Source organism: Schistocerca gregaria, chromosome 1 (genome assembly GCF_023897955.1).
Source record: "Schistocerca gregaria isolate iqSchGreg1 chromosome 1, iqSchGreg1.2, whole genome shotgun sequence".
NCBI lineage: Eukaryota > Metazoa > Arthropoda > Insecta > Orthoptera > Acrididae > Schistocerca > Schistocerca gregaria.
In genome coordinates this window covers 555,934,891-555,957,767 of record NC_064920.1, presented here as the reverse complement: position 1 = coordinate 555,957,767, position 22,877 = coordinate 555,934,891, and positions in this window count along the sequence as shown.

Below are 22,877 nucleotides of genomic sequence, written 5' to 3'. Positions count from 1 at the left end.
GTTGGTGACGAAGGAGATTTCCACACTGAGCTTTGCTATTTGCTCTCAGTGTGGTGTCACCGCCAGACACCACACTTGCTAGGTGGTAGCCTTTAAATCGGCCGCGGTCCGTTAGTATACGTCGGACCCGCGTGTCGCCACTATCAGTGATTGCAGACCGAGCGCCGCCACACGGCAGGTCTAGAGAGACTTCCTAGCACTCGCCCCAGTTGTACAGCCGACTTTGCTGGCGATGGTTCACTGCCTACATACGCTCTCATTTGCAGAGAAGACAGTTTAGCATAGCCTTCAGCTACTTCATTTGCGACGACCTAGCAAGGCGCCATTATCAGTTAGTATTGATATTGAATCATGTACAGTCAAGACCGACGTTCGACATTAATGGATTAAAGTTACGTATTCCACCAGCTACGTCCGTTGTTTCTAAATTCTAATTTCCTTGACCTGTTCCAGACCTCAGGCCAACATGCGTGACCTAAATCGCGTGCCTTTCGGCGTCCTCTAGTAACACGGTGTTGGCTCTCCTGCCAAACACAACAATCAGGATCAAAATTATGTAGCCAAATTTCATCATCAATGATTACATTTAAAAGAAACTGCTGATGTTCCCCTAACATCAATTTTAAGTGCTCGCAGAACTGCACGCGAATGTCCTTTTGTTCGGGAATCCATCGAGCACAAACACGTGTCATGTATAATTTTTCTGCCACCAGCGTGTGGGTGGCACCTAATGAGATGTTCAGTATTTCAGAAAGTGATCTAAAGGTAATACGTCGATCCTCTCTCACAATAACAGCAGCGGTGTTGATGTTTACGTTCGTAAGAGCAGTTACTGCAGCATCGGGGCCACCTTCCTTTGAAATTGATCGTCTCCCCTTGTAAACCACCTTCGACTGTGCTGTAGGTAAGAACAGACTCTTCATAGGCCTCCTGTAACATTGTACAGGCCTTAGCTGAAGAATCATTGAGACGAAAGCAGAATTTCAAAGCCACGTATTGTTTCTCGCGTGTTACCTCCACTGCAGTGGTAGGCGATACTGAACATGTCTGATCCTGCCTGCCTCTCACAGGCGGGAACCAGGACTCCCAACAAAGAAACTACTACAGCCTGTTTGTTGCACATTAAGCTAACAGAGTATCATAAGATTAAATTACGACCATAAAAATTTTTGATCATTCTTAATTGAACAGCCCTCGTACTCAGGATAAATCTGCTCGAAATAAACCGGCAACGACAGAAATACGAAAATTGGTTGACGGGCTGAGTGTTGATGTAGTCTTTTTGCAAGAACCATACTGCAGAAACAATAAGCTCTCACATTTTCCTCCGTATATGGTAACAGTTTCTGGTCACGGTGAGGCAGCGCCTGCCATTTTCGCTATAAGTAGGAAATTATCTGCGACAAAGGTGGCACCGATGTATGGCAAGCACGTGGTCATAAGAAAAGAATGACGCGCAGACAAAGAGGGCTGTAGTTAGCATGTACAGGATGTTACAAAACGATGCGGCCAAACTTTCAGGAAACATTCCTCACACACAAAGCAAGAAAATATGTTATGTCGACATGTGTCCGGAAACGCTTACTTTCCATGTTAGAGCTCATTTTATTACTTCTCTTCAAATCACATTAATCATGGAATGAAAACACACAGCAACAGAACGTACCAGCGTGACTTCAAACACTTCCGTTAGCAATGATACGTGCATCCACCCTCCGTCGCATGGAATCCCTGATGTGCTGATGCAGCCCTGGAGAATGGCGTATTGTATCACAGCCGTCCACAATATGAGCACGAAGAGTCTCTACATTTGGTACCGGGGTTGCGTAAACAAGAGCTTTCAAATGCCCCCATAAATGAAAGTCAAGAGGGTTGAGGTCAGGAGAGCGTGGAAGCCATGGAATTGGTCCGCCTCTACCAATCCATCGGTCACCGAATCTGTTGTTGAGAAGCGTACGAACACTTCGACTGAAACATGCAGGAGCTCCATCGTGCATGAACCACATGTTGTGTCGTACTTGTAAAGGCACATGTTCTAGCAGCACAGGTAGAGTATCCCGTATGAAATCATGGTAACGTGCTCCATTGAGCGTAGGTGGAATAACATGGGGCCCAATCAAGACATCATCAACAATGCCCGCCCAAACGTTCACAGAAAATCTGTGTTGATGACGTGATTGCACAACTGCGTGCGGATTCTCGTCAGCCCACACATGTTGCTTCTGAAAATTTACAATTTGATCACGTTTGAATGAAGCCTCATCCGTTAAGAGAACATTTGCACTGAAATGAGGATTGACACATTGTTGGATGAACCATTCGCAGAAGTGTACCCGTGGAGGCCAATCACCTGCTGATAGTGCCTGCACACGCTGTACATGGTACGGAAACAACTGGTTCTCAAGTAGCACTCTCCATACAGTGACGTGTTTAACGTTACCTTGTACAGCAGCAACTTCTCTGACGCTGACATTAGGGTTATCGTTAACTGCGCGAAGAATTGCCTCGTCCATTGCAGGTGTTCTCGTCGTTCTAGGTCTTCCTCAGTCGAGAGTCAAAGGCTGGAATGTTCCGTGCTCCCTAAGACGCCGATAAATTACTTCGAACGTCTTCCTGTCGGGACACCTTAGTTCTGGAAATCTGTCTCGATATAAAAGTAGCGCGCCACGACTATTACCCCGTGCTAATCCATACATCAAATGGGCATCTGCCAACTCCGCATTTGTGGACATTGCACTGACTGCATAACCACGTTCGTGATGAACACTAACCTGTTGATGCTACGTACTGATGTGCTTGATGCTTGTACTGTAGAGCAATGAGTCGCATGTTAACACAAGCACCGAAGTCAACATTACCTTCCTTCAATTGGGCCAACTGTCGGTGAATCGAGGAAGTACAGTACACACTGACGAAACTAAAATGAGCTCTAACATGAAAATTAAGCGTTTCCGGACACATGTCCACATAACATCTTTTCTTTATTCGTGTGTGCGAAATGTTTCCTGAAAGTTTGGCTGTACCTTTTTGTAACACCCTGTACATGCAGTATTCTCATCCCATCGTACCTTATTTAACTTAGGGCGGTTGTTGTGTATGGGCGGGGTACGTGTCTCCTTGTGGCAACAGATGCGAACGCAAAATCCTCTCTGTGGCACAGTAGGCAATCTGAGGAACGAGGCGGTACAGAGGGCCTGCCGGATAAGGTGACCGAAGTGCAGTGACCAATTTTTGTCCAAAGCGCTGGCGAGTTCATTCGTTTGTTCGTAAAGGAGTGCGACAGTGTTTGCCACCTTTTGGCCGGTCGGCAATTACAGAAACGAGCCGGAGGCCCGGCGATCTTTCTCAAACGATTTTACAGAAACTATTCGATAATAAAATTCATTTTTGCTTAACTTGTAGCTTTATAAGTCAGATTCATGATGAAGTGCCCATTGTTGTGCTGGCAGAAGAGCCTGCACCGGGTCAGTAGTGGGGCCCGAAATACACACGTTTTAACTCACGCACGCTGGCGTGAGGAGGGAAAGACTGTACTGACGTGAGGTTTGGAACATGACAAGGAATTAGAATCCGGAGAGCGGACGTACTTAGTTTGGTACTTAACTTTAATCCATTAATGATGAACGTCGCTCTTGACGGTACATCATTCACAATATTATCTGTTCAGAATACATTCTTGAAGAATATGGCGCCTTGCTAGGTCGTAGCAAATGACGTAGCTGAAAGCTATGCTAAAGTGTCTTCTCTGCAAATGAGAGCGTATGTAGGCAGTGAACCATCGCCAGCAAAGTCGGCTGTACAAGTGGGGCGAGTGCTAGGAAGTCTCTCTAGACCTGACGTGTGGCGGCGCTCGGTGGGCAATCACTGATAGTGGCGACACGCAGGTCCGACGTATACTAACGGACCTCGGCCGATTTAAAGGCTACCACCTAGCAAGTGTGGTGTCTGGCGGTGACACCACAGCCATAATTCCGTTGATGGTCACAATTATTGTGAAACTTACATGAAAGTAAGACACTGCGCAAAGTTCGAAGATTTTTCAATGAAGAAATGTGGTTCACCATGATTTTGCGTTTGGTGCATATTACTTATTATTCTGCTGCGTATGGAACTTAGCAAACATATAGAATTTTTATTTAGACTTGGGTGGAGGTCTCTATCTGTCACCAATCTCGAGAAAATTGATGTGATGTAACACACTCGTTTTGCGATCGCGCCGCGCCAATGATAAAGCTGGTAAAGCCGGCATGAAACATCCACAACTTTCCTCATATTTCATAAACGATTTAAGATATCGAAATGAGAGTTTGGCAAATGATAGTACACAAAGAGGACATTATTTTAGTATATGATTATTCTGCAGTGTGACGACTGTTCCCCAAGGCTTCTGTGAGTTTCGTATCCCACTTCAGGCGAATAATTCAGTAAAGAAGTTGATGAAATTTACTTTCTCCCATTATTATCAACACTGGATTAATGTCCTGTCTGTAATGGCACAGATGTCATTTAGGCATACTTCTAGAGGTTTTACTGCATTGCTTATTTTCTGCCTTAATTACAGCACCCAAGTGACAATAGGGGAATTCTAGGTAGTCAGAAGGCCGCTGGTTCGAAGCCTGCATTGAATTTGGCTGTGGATAATGCAGCGGCGGTTACACATGGGGGGTTGGGGGGGGGGGACGCTCCCCTCCTTGCGAGGCGGCCCGCATTGCCACCCACGCCTCCCCCGCCAGTCAGCCCGCACGCTAGTCGTTCGTTTCTTTGGTCAGTCGACTCGACTGAATAGAGTTATCGAGTAGTTGTACTTTCCTGTGTAGCACGCGCGTCCGCGTCATCGTATTTTATACGTTTCTGTCTGGCACATAGAGGCACATAGATAGCTAACACATACCTACGAGAAAAGTCGCGGCCATTCTAGTGATCTCGACACGTTATTCTGTCTGGCATTTGTTTGAGAAAAGTCGCGAATATTCTACTGTTTTGTGATTAAAAAGAGACTGATGGGAGAGATTCTACAATACAAGCAAACGAGCATAAACGCCCTTAATGTTCGTGATTCTGTTATGCAAGCGTTGTCTGTTTGTTCTAGATCTGACTATACTACTTTCTACACGCTATACAAAATATTTGTTTGTCTACCTGCACCTATTGCTACAGTAGAAAGTTTTTCAGCATTGCGGCGCACAGACATGGCTGAGGCCGACAATGAAGGAGGACAGACTTAATGGCTTAGCTCTGTTCAACACTCATCCTGTCATTGGGTGTCCTATTGTCGATGTAATTAACCAATTTTCCAGGAAGAATAGGCATATAGAATTCATCATTTAAGGAAGAGAACTGCAATTCTAACTTTTTTATAAGATGGCATTGTCTTGTATATGTGTATATAAAAAAAAAGCCTCCCGTCTTCAGGCCACAAGTGGCCTATCGGGACCATCCTACTGCCGTGTCACCCTCAGGCGAGGATGCGGATGTAGGGGCGTGTGGTCAGCACTCCGCTCTCCCGCTCGTCGTGACGGAAGTCTTGACCGCTGCCGCTACTATTCGGTCGAGTAGCTCCTCAATTGGCATCAAGAGGCTGAGTGCACCCCGAAAAACGGCAACAGCGCATGGCGGCCTGGATGGTCACCCATCCAAGTGCCGACCACGCCCGACAGCGCTTAACTTCGGTAATCTCACGGGAAACGGTGTATCCACTGCGGCAAGGCCGTTGCCTGTATATGTATATAATCAGTTTCAATAAAACTTTCTTAAACTTTGCATGTGACTTGATTATTTTTTAATACAGTAAAAGTAAAGGTAGCTCAATATATAGCCGGCCGATGTGGCCGAGCGGTTCTAGGCGCTATAGTCTGGAACCGCGCTACCGATACGATCACAGGTTCGAATCCTGCCTCGGGCATGGGTGTGTGTGACGTCCTTAGGTTAGTTACGTTTAAGTTGTTCTAAGTTCTAGGGGACTGATGACGTTAGAAGTTAAGTCCCATAGTGCTCAGAGCCAGCTCAATATAACTTTAGTGCCCCCTCTTTGCGGTTTTTATGTATCCGCCATTGGGCTTATACTAAGTACAGACTTTTTCGATGGAAGAATCTAATTTTTAGGGTACATCAATAGCTTGTGATAAGAGAAATGCTGTGGGTTTTGGAACAACATAAGTGAAGACATTACACGTTTATTTTATACCGAGGATGTGCTTTTTTAATAAGCTACTGACCTTACTTCTCCACGGTTCCTCACATAATAAACCACTGTTTCAGAATTCTCTCGCAATTATGTCTGCACAATATCTTAGAGAATTGACACTGTTCAACCTACAGGAAAAAGAAGCAGATTTTAACATGGAAATGAGAGAAATGTGTCAGTTTTACTCAAAATTCACCACTCATGATATTTCTCTGAACGTTACAAATGGTTTAGAAGCCAATCGAAAATAAATCACTGCATTTTCAGTGGAATTCTTTTCAGATCCTAATCAAAACAGAGATGGCAGATATTTTTGAATAGTCACCATGCAGCTACAGGCATGGAGGGGCTCCATTTAATATTCACAGAAAAATGTAAGCGTAAGCTTACGTTTAGAGCGGCACTTCCGCTCCAACACTCGGAATTTCCCCTACAGCGCGTGCTCTAATTCCCACCACTACCTCTCTCTCCACGTGTGACCTGCCGACTTTAGCAAACTGCTTCGCAGCAGCTAAGGTTAATAACTGGCAAGTGCTTCAGTACCTAACATCCAAGGACCATAATGCAATTGTAATCGAGGGGGAAAGTGACAGTAACACAGGAAGACAAGAAGAGGAAAACAGGATTGGGTTGGATATCAGAAAAATGGATTGGGATAGCTTAATTGCCTACCTTGCAGCATTTACAATGGAATTGCTTATGAAACATGGACCGAGACTCGAACTCGGGACGTTTGCCTTTCGCGGGCAAGTGCTCTACCGACTGAGCTACCCAGCACGACTCACGCCCCGTTCTCACAGCTTTAATTCCGCCAGTACCTCGTCTCCTACCTTCCAAACTTTACATAAGCTCTCCTGCGAACCTGGCCGTGAGTCGTGCTTGGTAGCTCAGTCGGTAGAGCACTTGCCCGCCAAAGGCAAAGGTCCCGAGTTCGAGTCTCGGTCCGGCACACAGTTTTAATCTGCCAGGAAGTTTCATATCAGCGCCCACTCCGCTGTAGAGTGAAAGTTTCATTCTAGAAACAACCCCCAGGCTGTGGCTAAGCCATGTCTCAGCTATATCCTTTCTTTCAGGAGTGCTAGTTCTGCAAGGTTCGCAGGAGAGCTTCTGTAAAGTTTGGAATGTAGGAGACGAGGTACTGGCGGAATTAAAGCTGTGAGGACGGGGCATGAGTCGTGCTTGGGTAGCTCAGTCGGTAGAGCACTTGCCCGCCAAAGGCAAAGGTCCCGAATTCTAGTCTCGGTCCGGCACACAGTTTTAATCTGCCAGGAAGTTTCATACCAGCGCACACTCCGCTGTAGAGCGAAAATTTCATTCTACAATTGAGATTTGCTACAAAGCATTGCTTCAGGAAACTAAAAGAAGACACTGAGCGAAATTTCTGCAAAGGCAGCTGCGAGTTGGCGTATGGGGAAGACGGTATAAATTATTGACTAAAAAGATTAACCTTCGTAAGGAGGGTGGGTCAATGGCGGCAGGATGGTGGGAGTGAATAGAACATCTGCCAACCGCCCTACTTCCTAAAAATACCACAGACACACGTACTAAAATACATGCATAACTTAGAAGTGAACTTTATAAGGAATACAACAAATAGACGTTGGTGATACCTATCGCTCAAGAAGAAGTTGCTGTCGCAATTTCAAAGCTCGAAACGGGGAAGGCACCTGGTCCAGAAGGCGTCTATCCAGATGTCGTGCGGATAGCACATCCACTGATAATGTCATATTTGACAGAATTACTAAAACTGGCGTTGCGGATAGGATCCCGGCAATATGGGAAACAGCTAGAGCAGTAGAGATTGAAAAGAGAAAGGCTAAAGACCCGTATCACCGAAAAGCTATAGACCTATTTGCTTATTAAACGTCTTTGTCACTGTTCAGTGACGTCTGCTCTGTAATCGGTTGTAGGCGCAAAGGAATCTCTGGTGTCTAACTCAGAAAAGGCAAGCCCATAGATCATGCGGTCAATAGAGTTCATCCGATTGTAGAAAATTCGACAATGAAGTATGCAGTCACGCTCATGACTGACACGGAGGGACACATTCGACAATCTTTCGTGGCCTGCGATGTTTGCACGCCTTCGAGATCTCAGGGTTTTCAAATGTCTGTACGAGAGCTTCGTAGATTATTGTAGTGGACCTAGTGACCAGTGTCTTGTCACGCAGAGCAATGTAATCGTAGAGTGTACCAAGGGATATCCTCAAGGCTCCATAAGTGGTCCACTGTTCTGGGATATTAGTATTGATCCCCTACTACATCTATTAGATGGGGCAAATGCTACTGAAGGTGTTATCGCAAACGCAGATCACATCCTGTTAGTTGTATTTGCGGATTCCAGGGCGACACTTGAGGCAAAAGCGAACAATGTGCTTGCTCATATGCAGCATTGGTGCAAGAGCAACAAACTGACTACAGCTTTTCATAAAACCACATACAAACTTCTGAAGGGAAGACTTTCTCTTGCCAGAAATCCTTCCCTGAGGCTTGAAGGAATACCTGTAAAACGCAGATCTGTTTGTAGATATTTAGGCGTTCTTCTAGACGAGAAAAAACGTTCTAAAACATATAAAATCTGGTACTGAAAAAGCGCCCAAAATGTATGGGTAAGACTGCTCGTGCTGCCACTGCTGGCTATAAATTACCGTTGCATGTGGTGCACTCATATCATAAAGCTATTTTCAGTGCCATTGTGGGCTTCACTGCCAGCATCTGGGCGCATCGCCTTAGACTGGACAGCTACAAAACAATACTATGACGAATTCAGCGAAGCGTACTTCTGAGGTTCACCAGTGCCTTTCGCATTACACTTGTTGAGGCTTTACTGGTAATCCTAGGGATATGTCCGATGGGTATTGTGGTACGTTACAGGGCAGCGCTGATGTGTTGTGTACGAGAGCATATTACTGATATAAGCCATTTAGGAGTCTCGAAGTTAAGTGAATGGCGGTGTGACTGGGGCGCTAGGAGCAGTGTAAGGCTTGTTTATGGCATATTCCCAAGCATTAAGAACAGGCTCAAACTGCGCGACATTGCTCCTAGTGAAGTATGGCGTACGAATTGACAGGTATGGTCAATATCTCAAATACCTGCATCGAGTGCTATGTAGTTACACGCCAATCTCTGAATGTGGAGAGAAAGGTTCTGCTGGTAATGTCTTTCCCAAATGCTCTCTTTTTTCAGGTAGAGAGAGACTGCAGACAATTATACTGCTATCTGCAAACAGTTGTAAGTGAACCAAAATCTATATGATATCACATCGAATATCTAAAGCGCAACTGCTTAATGTTCACCATATAAGATCAAGTGAACCCTTTGAATATCAAAATAATGTCAACGGGTCACAAGTAGCGTATATAAGAAAAAAATAAAAATAAAATGAAAAGAAGAGAAAGAATGCTACGTCCACCCACATGTGTGTGCGTAGAGTCGAGGATAGCCGAGGCACGAACGTACCAATGTGAATGACGTAGAATAGTATAGCAAGAATAGGTTTAGATGTAGGTATAGTTGTAGTTAATCGGCAAACCTCGAGTTTTTTCGAGGCTTCCATAATATTTCTACTAATGTACGATGGGACTATTCTAAGTTGGAACTCGAGTTAATTCCCCTTATTGTATTTTTCTTTTTTTAAAAAATTTATTCTTATTTTTCAGTTGTTCTGTTTTATTTCTACACCAATATCAACCCATGGATGCTGTTAACATTATTTACTATTACATACATAATATTAAACATAGTATGTCACCATGATTAACGAATATGTACGACCTGTTTAGAGTTTCTGGATAACAGGTCAAAAACTTGTAGCAATAAATTGAATTGAATTGAAATAAACCATTTGTAGTCAGGCGTAAGAACAAGCTGTTATTTTTAAAAGTACATTATGCTTTCAACATCGACTCTGATCGCTTTTACTTTTCTTAATTAACTACAAGAAGTAATGTGAGTTTGATTTATAGAAAATGTTATAGGTCAGAAATGTAGAAAAACTTACGGGAACTATTATCCTTAAACATTGTGAATCCGCTCGTTTCTGCGAATGAGAGACATATTGTAAATCATATTAAATTACATGAGATTACTAATTTGTGAATTATTCAATCAATACTGTGTTTCTCTTTTTGTAAAGAAAAAATAATTTAACAGAATTATGCAGTGAAAGTTCGAAATCTAACAGCGGTTGTGACGAAATCTGCGATGGAAATTTTGGCAGTTGCCCTGAGCTTCAAGTTCAGTTATTTCAGGAGATAATTTGTTTCAGGTAATTTAAAATACTTTTTTGAAAAGTCGGCTTGCTTAACTTTCAAATGGTGTAGCCCACTTTGCCGGGATGTAAGTGTTAGCTCATTGGTTCTTTGCATGTAGCAAACTGTAGTGCTAACTTTAATTAATTGTAACCTTCAATTAAAAGTACCCTAGTGAGAACTAATTACGCCAGTGGAATCAGAACATCCAAAATAATAATCTGGACAATAAATACCAGTGAAATTCAATCTAAATAGGATTTAAAGTTTTTAGGGTATTACTATATGTGAACAGGTAAATTTATTACAAACGAGATAAAAACTGTCAAAAAAATAAGTTATTTATACAAGTATAAAAACATAACAGATGGGAAGAATCAACCGGCTGTGTCACAACTTATCAGAGTAATAAACGCAGCCTTCAATTAAACCTTTTCCTTCTTTGTGACCTGTCGTTATATCTTCCAAAGACCAACGTAGCAACTACGGCCGCATATGGCCTTCATTAGAATGGTGTGCTTGATTGTAAATACACCTCTCCGAAGAAGGCAAGTTGGAAGTCTCCAAAACTTTGTTCCATATAACAACATGATGACTCGATCTCGTACCCGGATAAGTTGTATTGGAGATAAAAATGGCCGCACGTGAAAGTTACATATTTAATACTGGAAGTTTTACATCGCAATTTTCATCCGACAGAGAAAGGCAGCTTGCTATAACTAGGGCGAGGGCCAGTCGGTAGTAGGCGTGTACGTCTGATTAATATGTATGCGAGGGTTTTACTGTCTGTTGACTGACAGGCGCCTCGAGCAGCGAACACTGGAAAGATTTAAAGGAAGTGACTGACCTCTGGGCAGCCCAAGACAGGAACCACGACTTGGTGCTTTGTTGTTAAATTTCTTTGTTGAGAGATGATAAGCAATGCAAATATTACACTAAAAGTTTATTGCAACATGCAGCAGTGTAGGTTTTAAACAGTTAAATGATCTAATTAATTATAAACATATCGAACAAAAAATACATCCAGGAGATATCTCGCTTATACCGTGCGTTACCACCTCTAGCCTTCATAATGAAATGGATTCTGAGCGGAAGTGTTTCTACAACTTTCTTCAGTTGTATCATATGTAGCTGAAGCCACTCACTGGTGATTTGATCCAGTGAAGCTACCAAACAGCCGAATTTCATAGACTACGTTTCACCCAGGCTTTTAAGTAGCTCCAGACATTTCCTGTGAGATTAAAATCGGGTGATATGGGATCCAGGCGAGGTGGGATTTGAACTCTGAGTTTTCGTCAGACCACAGACGTGTGATTGCAATCCTGTCAACATGGCTGTTGTCATCTTGGCAGAAGCGACCTTCCACAGTATATGTATCATTAGGGCCCGCACTTCTATGGAAATGCTTATTTCTTATATGTTTTGCCCATTTTGGAAGTTAACGCGTATTTCGAATATTTCATCGATAAAACTGCACGAATTTAAACATTTATAAAACAAATTATATCATTTTTGTGGCCTTAGTGTGCATACGGAATGAATCATCTAAAGGTTGCTCCGCACAAATATGGCGGAAATCAACAGTGCTACAAGGACATACAAAGTACACCAGATAATATCCAACGATGTATTACAGCAGGCTGCTCGCATATCTCCGCTGAAATGCTAGGGCGTGTGCAGCAGTCGTTTCAGACCAGACTGGAAGCTTGTATTGCCGCCGCATGTGGTCATTTTGAACACAACCTATGATGGTCAGGTGTTTCGTTATTAGTCAGAATTCACATAACTAATTTATGCACTTGTGTTGTTCTTTAGTGTGTGCTACTATAGGTATTGTTCAAGTGTCGGTGCGGGAACTTTTCAACATACATACGATACCTCGTAAACGACTCACACTAGATTCTTGCAATAAACACCAATGATATTATAATTTACCCTACTTTTAGTCTGTTAATAAGACTTATTACATTTAAAATGTATATGTTTGCAGCAAAAATTCACTTTATAAGTATTATTGCAATCTGTTGGTTGTCCAGCAATACGAACCCCTAAACACCAATCCATTCTGTGAAAACCACACATCAATAAAACTTTCCATTCCGCAATATTTGTAGTTCAAGTTTTAGATGATCCACCTTGTATTGCTGTAACTTGCATGATAACACCTTTTACTGGTCTATTCTTCAAACGAATTACGCCGTTAAGCGCACAACATGAGGGATATCAGGAATTTTGTTAGAATCTATAAACTTCACAGCGAGCTCATGCGCACTAGTTCAGCCCAGTGGATGTCGGTAGAAGTCAGTATAGTTCGTGCCAATAAATTTAAGTAAAAAACGGTCCTATTATTGGTAAGCGATGGTACCCCGTATATCATCAAGGCCAGGAACGAAGTTGAAATACCTTACAAGTTTATCCCATGAGCTGCATAGCGTAGCTGGAACTGTTCGCCTAAGACATTACATTGTAAAAATGCTGATGTACTCCACATACAACGTAAAAAGACGCACAATATACAAGAGCTGAATAATTATGATGGCATTAAGGCACCAGGGAGGCAGCTCTGACGTTGTGGTTGATAATGGAAACAAGACTGAAGGAAAATCAAGACGGATTTAGTGGATTTGTCGACCTGGAAAAAGCATTCGACAATGTAAAATAGCGCAAGATGTTCGAAATTCTGACAAAAATACGGATAAACTATAGAGAAAGAAGGGTAATACACAACATGTAAAAAAACCAACAGGAAAAAATAAGAGTGGAAGATCAAGAACGAAGTGGTCGGATTAGAAAGGGTGTAAGACAGGAATGTAGTCTTCCGCCCCTACTGTTTAGCCTATACATCGAAGGAGAAATGATGGCAACAAAAGAAAGGTTTAAAAGGTAGATTAAAATTCAAGGTGAAAGTACACTCCTGGAAATTGAAATAAGAACACCGTGAATTCATTGTCCAGGAAGGGGAAACTTTATTGACACATTCCTGGGGTCAGATACATCACATGATCACACTGACAGAACCACAGGCACATAGACAGGCAACAGAGCATGCACAATGTTGGCACTAGTACAGTGTATATCCATCTTTCGCAGCAATGCAGGCTGATATTCTCCCATGGAGACGATCGTAGAGATGCTGGATGTAGTCTTGTGGAACGGCTTGCCATGCCATTTCCACCTGGCGCCTCAGTTGGACCAGCGTTCGTGCTGGACGTGCAGACCGCGTGAGACGACGATTCATCCAGTCCCAAACATGCTCAATGGCGGACAGATCCGGAGATCTTGCTGGCCAGGGTAGTTGACTTACACCTTCTAGAGCACGTTGGGTGGCACGGGATACATGCGGACGTGCATTGTCCTGTTGGAACAGCAAGTTCCCTTGCCGCTCTAGGAATGGTAGAACGATGGGTTCGATGACGGTTTGGATGTACCGTGCACTATTCAGTGTCCCCTCGACGATCACCAGAGGTGTACGGCCAGTGTAGGAGATCGCTCCCCACACCATGATGCCGGGTGTTGGCCCTGTGTGCCTCGGTCGTATGCAGTCCTGATTGTGGCGCTCACCTGCACGGCGCCAAACACGCATACGACCATCATTAGCACCAAGGCAGAAGCGACTCTCATCGCTGAAGACGACACGTCTCCACTCGTCCCTCCATTCACGCCTGTCGCGACGCCACTGGAGGCGGGCTGCACGATGTTGGGGCGTGAGCGGAAGACGGCCTAACGGTGTGCGGGACCGTAGCCCAGCTTCATGGAGACGGTTGCGAATGGTCCTCGCCGATACCCCAGGAGCAACAGTGTCCCTAATTTGCTGGGAAGTGGCGGTGCGGTCCCCTACGGCACTGCGTAGGATCCTACGGTCTTGGCGTGCATCCGTGCGTCGCTGCGGTCCGGTCCCAGGTCGACGGACACGTGCACCTTCCGCCGACCACTGGCGACAACATCGATGTACTGTGGAGACTTCACGCCCCACGTGTTGAGCAATTCGTCGGTACGTCCACCCGGCCTCCCGCATGCCCACTATACGCCCTCGCTCAAAGTCCGTCAACTGCACATACGGTTCACGTCCACGCTGTCGCGGCATGCTACCAGTGTTAAAGACTGCGATGGAGCTCCGTATGTCACGGCAAACTGGCTGACACTGACGGCGGCGGTGCACAAATGCTGCGCAGCTAGCGCCATTCGACGGCCAACACCGCGGTTCCTGGTGTGTCCGCTGTGCCGTGCGTGTGATCATTGCTTGTACAGCCCTCTCGCAGTGTCCGGAGCAAGTATGGTGGGTCTGACACACCGGTGTCAATGTGTTCTTTTTTCCATTTCCAGGAGTGTATATCAATAACAAGATTAGCTGATGACATTATTATCCACAGTGAAAGTGAGGAAGAATTGCAGGATCTGTTGACTGGAATAAACAGTCTAATGGGTACAGAATGAGGATTGAGTGTAAATCGAATAAAGACTAAAGTAATGCAGAAATGAGAATAGTGAGAAACTTTAGTAATTGGGGATCACGAAGTAGATGAAATCAAGGAATTCTACTATCTAGGCAGCAAAATAACAAATGACGGACAGAGCTAGGAGGGCATCAAATGCACACTAGTACTGGCAAGAAGGGCATTCCTGGCCAAGAGAAGTCTACTAGTGTCAAATATAGGCCTTAATTTGAGGGAGAAATTTCTGAGAATGTGCGTTTGGAGCACAGATTGTATTGTAGTGGAACATGGATTGTGGAAAAACCGGAACAGAAGAGAATCGAAGCATCTGAGATGTGATGCTACAGACGAATGTTGAAAATTAGGTGGATTGATAAGGTAAGGAATAAGGAGGTTCTGCGCAGAACCGGAGAGGAAAGGAATATGTGCAAAACACTAACAAGGAGAAGGGACAGGATGATCGCACATACGTTAAGATGGCTAGAACTGTAGAGGAGGACAGAGATTGGAGTACGTCAAGCAAATAATTGAGGACGTAGGTTGCAAGTGCTACTCTGAGATGAAGAGGTTAGCACAGGAGAGGAAATGTGGCGGGCGCATCAGACCAGTCTGAAGACTGATAGCCGAGGACAAATATCAAGCCACATGCTGCGTTTAGAGATATACTGCCAGATTTAGCTTTGCGACCAGACATTATTTTAATTAAATAGCGTACATGGAAAATACCGTCATAATTATGATGAAGTTAAGTCAGTAAGAGATCGTAAATTCCCACAAATTTAATGAATTTGACATCTGTTTGCTTCATTATGTTGAACAGCCTAAGGTTACTGACCCGTATTTTTTTTCATTGTTATTTTTCGTTTTTGGATCGCTGACATTTTCGAATCTACTAATGCAGCTTGCAATAAAGACGCGGAAAGGACACTCAACAAAACAGATTTGAGGCAACACCTGATTTACATCAATTCTAATTTTGCGCATTTGCCTTTTGCGGTAACAAAGTTGGAAGCCACAAGTAACTGGCAGAATCTCTGATAATTGCTGAAGACGTTGAAAGATCTTTGCAATCATCCTACATAGAAGTGGATGACGTAGCTTTTAAGATGAAGTTACTCCGCCAAATTCTGACACCGAATTTATAAAACTGACAAAAAATATTTTGAGGCGAAAATGTAAGAGCTTTTCAACTTGATTTGAGGTTGTCCGAAATTCTTCGTTTAAGTATACGCTTGTTACTTCTTGTGACGTAGAAAGTTCATTCATTTTCTGTGATAAAAATGTTCTGTCTGATAAACGCGTGACTAAGTGAAGAAATTTTCAAGAAATTGTGTATTGTCTACTGTTCTGGAACCAAACAGAAATAAATACAGAACTGAATTTTGATCCCGTATGTTTTTATCGTTTTTCTGCATTACTGTGCATGTTTAATGATACGATACTGCACGAATGCATGCGTGTTTACTGGCTCTGCACATCGTGAATATATAAAAGGAACATCACAGAGAATATTGGAATAGACACCCTGGTTCATGTTCACGGTAACTTCAATCAGTGAACCCAAGTCATGCTACTGAAAACACCTCCTCCAAACGTCACAAGACCACCTCAGGCCTGAACTACAAACTAAATACATGGCAGATTAAGCATCATTGAGCCTTTATACTCTCGGCGCCTTGAAAGGAGCCAAATTCGCTCTCTCGCCGGACCACTCAGTCAGGTGCTGAGATGGGAGGGAGTGCGGGGTGGTGGGGGAGAACTGTAGAGTGAGATCTAGACATGAATGCAGTAAGTAGGTTCAAATGCATATAGGTTGCCGTAGTTATTCAGTGCTCGAGAGGCTTACGCAGCGTGGAGATCTGCACCAAACCGAGCTTCGCAGTGAAGGCCACAACAATAAAAGCCACAACAATAACAGCACTCTAGACTGGCTTATCGAAAGTACCCTAGCTAACTGTGATTCGCCTAGTTCTTGAATAAGGCTCGTCCCTCTAAGGCTCTTCTTGCGTTTGATTTATTGAAGAGACAGAGAAGACACAAAGACGTATTCCACAATCTGTCTTGAGTGCGATTATTCAGGACAGAAATGGTTAACAAACTCCAATAGGGCACGCTGAAGCAGATTTCCGAGAACCCATGTTAGAAAACGAGCCAGTATGAATGCTGTGTAACGACCACCAGTATGAAGTGATAGATTTTTGGACTTATACGGAGGGTTACTAACGATAGATATTCTCTCTAGTCACTCGTGAATGGTAAAGGTAGGAAAAAAAAATTACGATACATTTCGTACCGAGCACCTCAAAATTTGCTGCAGCTAGCAGCCTGCGGATTTAAATGCAGATCCGATGTTCTGACTTACACGTCTGTATCTAATCCTTTTTTTCAGTCACTCATGGATTAGTCTAGGTCTGAAAATTAGTACAACCGACAGAAAGCAAAAATATTAAAATCTGTAAATAAAAATGTATCAATGCGTATTTCACTTGGGACTGATATTGGTTGTGATGTTGAAAGAAGCATCTCTAGTGCGAAACAGGAAGATTAAAACCCCGAAAATGAACAAGGTATTTACACCAAAGTTTGAATCATATCTGTCATTTAATACGATGTGAAACCACTCTCTTCCCTAATTCATGTGTATCGACACTGCCTGATCGAGACTTCCTAATGCTGCGGTTAGGTCTACTACAGAAGGCCATAAGCTACTCCTGTTCATAAAAAGAGTGCGGGAAACGCGCAGAATTGCTTATCAATATGCTATTTCAGAGCTCGAAGGCGTATTCCTGGTACTGCGGGAAAAGAAGATTCTTTGAAACAACTCTTCTGTAATGAAGTTCACCTTTTCCTAGAATGATGTCTTGTAGGTAGCAGACACAGGTGCAGTACTTCTGGATACCCTTCAAGTGAGAAACTGATGGAAACAGCCCAGCTGCAGGAGACTCGAGTTCACCGCAGGTGACAGCAGAGAAATGGGAGAGCGAAGTTCGTGACGCTGGCTGTCGCGGTTACAGTAACGGCCCGGAGCCTGCCCCCTCATTAGCTTAACTGCGTGAGAATTATTACTGGCTGCAGGACTACTTGGATTACAACGACGTGTTCTCTAACGAAATGGGTCACCCCCTTGTTACTGTTTGGCATCTGCATTAACACGGCTATGATGGAACTCTGTTGCATTGCTGGGCTCACTCTTACTTACGTAAACTACAGTACCTACAATTTATTACTCAACTTTCAAGCTATTCATTCTTACGTGAGTCATAAGCCGCTAGTCTGCTACAATGTCATGTGTCTGGGTTATCGATTGCTTAACGTCCTACAGTCCTAGGCTGGTTAAGTCAGGTATGTCTAGTAGGCAACACTCTGGAGGCATAGTATACGATTTATTCAGCGGCCTGTGCAGACAGAGTCTCGTGTTAACGTGCCCTGCTGAACGGAAGATGAGGCACTCTTTCTTGCGCTGTATACTGTTCCTGAAACCGTCTTCTTATGGACGACAAGTGATGGAGCTTGCTTTTGGAAGCTGTTCATTCTCTTGTCAGGAGCTACCAGGGTTATGGTGGGTATGCATGTACTTGCAGTTTGGTGTAATACACTGTCCAGTCACATTAATGTGACCAGGTTTTGTAGCGCGGACCTCTGCGAGGAGTGCAGGAAGAGAGTCAATGGCGTTCTCGAAGGTACCGACAGGAATGTGGAGCTATGCCAACAGCTCTGCAATGACCAGCTGTGGAATTAGTTTTCTCGGTTCAGCATCCATGGCCCGCAGATTCTAGAATGGGTTTAAATCTGCAGAATTTGGTGGCCAGAGGAGTACCCTAAATCTCATCCTGGTGCTCTTGGAGCCACGCACGTACACTGCGAGCTGTGTGACATTTTGCATTGTCCTGCCAGTAGATGCCATAGCACGAAGAAAAAAGGAATTGCACGTAGGGGTGGACACGGTCCCTGAGGATAGATGCTTACATTTTTTGATCTATTGTGCCTTCCAGAATGAAGAGATGACCCAGAGACTTCCCACCGTCCTGGACCTTTCCGACGATTTCCAGGGGTTACTGTTCCTGCGTAACGACAAGTGACGGCACGACGATCAGTAACGGAAGAGTAGTGAAGGCTGTGAGGCAACGTCAGGCAATAGAACGTTGATGAACCCCTCTCTAGGACGACACCAAGACAGGAGAGGCCTCTACACCAAGAGAATATAAGCGCCGCACCGCCTAGCCGCAGGATCCCATCCCCCATGCGACTGCTCTACGACTTCTACATCTACATCTACATCTACATCCGTACTCCGCAAGCCACCTGACGGTGTGTGGCGGAGGGTACCCTGAGTACCTCTATCGGTTCTCCCTTCTATTCCAGTCTCGTATTGTACGTGGAAAGAAGGATTGTCGGTATGCTTCTGTGTGGGCTCTAATCTCTCTGATTTTATCCTCATGGTCTCTTCGCGAGATATACGTAGGAGGGAGCAATATACTGCTTGACTCTTCGGTGAAAGTATGTTCTCGAAACTTTAACAAAAGCCCGTGCCGAGCTACTGAGCGTCTCTCCTGCAGAGTCTTCCACTGGAGTTTATCTATCATCTCCGTAACGCTTTCGCAATTACTAAATGATCCTGTAACGAAGCGCGCTGCTCTCCGTTGGATCTTCTCTATCTCTTCTATCAACCCTACCTGGTGCGGATCCCACACTGCTGAGCAGTATTCAAGCATTGGGCGAACAAGCGTACTGTAACCTACTTCCTTTGTTGTCGGATTGCATTTCCTTAGGATTCTTCCAATGAATCTCACTCTGGCATCTGCTTTACCGACGATCAACTTTATATGATCATTCCATTTTAAATCACTCCTAATGCGTACTCCCAGATAATTTATGGAATTAACTGCTTCCAGTTGCTGACCTGCTATTTTGTAGCTAAATGATAAGGGACCTATCTTTCTATGTATTCGCATCACATTACACTTCTCTACATTGAGATTCAATTGCCATTCCGTGCACCATGCGTCAATTCGCTGCAGATCCTCCTGCATTTCAGTACAATTTTCCATTGTTGCAACCTCTCGATACACCACAGCATCATCTGCAAAAAGCCTCAGTGAACTTCCGATGTCATACACCAGGTCATTTATGTATATTGTGAATAGCAACGGTCCCATGACACTCCCCTGGGGCACACCTGAAATCACTCTTACTTCGGAAGACTTCTCTCCATTGAGAATGACGTGCTGCGTTCTGTTATCTAGGAACTCCTCAATCCAATCACACAATTGATCTGATAGTCCGTATGCTCTTACTTTGTTCATTAAACGACTGTGGGGAACTGTGTCAAACGCCTTGCGGAAGTCAAGAAACACGGCATCTACCTGTGAACCCGTGTCTAAGGCCCTCTGAGTCTCGTGGACGAATAGCGCGAGCTGGGTTTCACACGATCGTCTTTTTCGAAACCCATGCTGATTCCTACAGAGTAGATTTCTAGTCTCCAGAAAAGACATTATACTCGAACATAATACGTGTTCCAAAATTCTACAACTGATCGACGTTAGAGATATAGGTCTATAGTTCTGCACATCTGTTCGACGTCCCTTCTTGAGAACGGGGATGACCTGTGCCCTTTTCCAATCCTTTGGAACGCTTCGCTCTTCTAGAGACCTACGGTACACCGCTTTCCCACACCTCCTCCACTTCCTTGAACGGATACGGATGCTTTACACTTCCCATAAACTTGATCCCCCCTCCCCACCCTCACCCACTTGTCCCAACCGTCCTTTCCCATCCCAATCCACTGTCGCGCCTGTACTGGTGCATCCCACCCGCTTTCCATGTTATCACCAAATGGTTCAAATGGCTCTAAGCACCATGGGACTTAACATCTGAGGTCATCAATCCCCTAGACTTAGAACTACTTGAACCTAACTAACCTAAGGACATCACACACATCGATGCCCGAGATGAGATTCGAATCTGCGACCATAGCACTAGCGCGGTTCCAGACTGAAGCGCCTACAACCGCTCATCTTATCACCATCCATACCATTGCCGAAGATGGCTTCCGCAAACTCCCCCTCCCGGATGATGCCCTCGTCCCCTCCATCTGCTCCTCCTACCAGATTTGATCTTCCTTTGCCTCCTCTTGAGTGTTTCCTCCAGGGCTCCCTCTTTCCCTTCTCTTCCTCCTACTCCTAACATCCTTCCCCCTCCTCTCCCCCCCCCCCTGGGCTTCCGCACCCAGCCCTCACCTGGCCCCTCCTCCTCACTTCTTCTCTCTCGATGGCGTCCTCCCCACCTCCCGCCTACCCTCCCCTATTCCCTGTGGCAGACCCCCTCCTATTGTTTTCGTGTAATAGTGTTTGCAGTGAGACGAACATCATCGTCAATGTTTTCTGTTCAATGTCTCCCCATTCCAGTGCTATTGCTTCAGTGTCCTCCATCGTCCGACAGTGTTCTCACTGTACCTATGAGTATGGTTCCAGTACAAGGTTTTAAAATAACAATAAAGGAAAAAAGTTATCTGCGGTAGAGTGGAAGACGAGCCGCAATACAAACGCTACAGCAGTGATTTATGAACTATATTGTTTTGCTTGCAATGAAATTTTGTATACCAAGGATATTGACTTTTTGTATCTAGCTATTTTCTCGCGACACACACCTTTGTGAATACGCGAAGTTAAGTATTGTCAATTTAACTTACTGTAATAAACTCCATTAATACGATCTGCTTGAATTGTCGTCTAGCGATCCGAGAAAATAACTTCCTAGCCACCGTATATTAGACGAGTGGGCAGAACACAATAGGTATTTGCTTTCAGACGTTTCACGAAGTACACGCCAATGGTCATCTGTCCGACGGAGCAAAATATGTGTTTCATCTATAAAGGCCACCTGTTGCCAGTCAGTAGACGTCCAGTTGCCGTACTGACGTGCGAGTTCAAGACTTTTTCGCTGATGAACAGCAGTCAACAAGTCAACATGGGCGCATGGATCAGGCGCCTGCTGCGGAGGCCCATACGCAGCAACTTTCGCTGAACGGTCGTGCAGGAGGCACTGTCGGTAGTCCCTTGGTTCATTTGGTCGGTCAGCTGCTCAACGTAGGACGCCTAATCACCCGTGCACGTCTCCGCAACCGTCGTACATCCCTGTCACCTACGTCCTGCGGTGCACCACAGTTACCTCGGTGCCGGCTATGGATGGCGTCATTTTGCCATGCAAGGTATACTTTAACCATGATGGCACGCGAACAAACCGAGCCGTTTCGGAAATGCATCCACCCTTGACCCGAAAGCCAATGATCATGCACTTTTGGACGTCAGATACATCGCTCTGTTTCTGCATTACAAAGACTACACCATTTTCCGTGTCTCCCCAAAACGCTTTCATACCCTCCACTGCTAGTGTGAGTGGTTATTGCAGTTGACCTCACACATAGGTGGTGGTCACTTTAATGAGATGGACTGAGCGCCCTGTTTTTATTGGTTACTGAGATACATTTGGTAACAGGGATAAGTTTTCACTTCGCGTGTTGGTACTCCAGATGCTATGGTTTTATTTATCGACGGTTTTGTTTTGGAAACGCTGCTACCACATATAGACAATACGACAGACGGTGACGGTGCACAGAGTGTGGATGAAGTAAAAGAGATTACTGTATTAACAGAACGCACATGGCGACAGAGTTCATGAAAATCTACTTTAAACTTAATCATTCGCCTTTGATTGACACCTTTCATGAGTATTTGTTTGGGTTACATTCTAACAGTTGTATCTCTATAACCAAAAACATTTGGACACATGTTATAAGAAATGTTGTATTCGACTCAGACGACACTATCAGCTCGTAAAATGTTTGCTGTTCATCTTAAATGTATTGTCAACAGAAACTGGCCTATAATATTGACGGGTTGCATCCATTATTACTTCCGCATCTTAGTGTTTGTTAGATTTGCGGTGCTGAGTTTGGACAAAAATACGGAAACACCAAACATTACTGAGCCGTAGACGACTCGCGTTGATGTCGTTT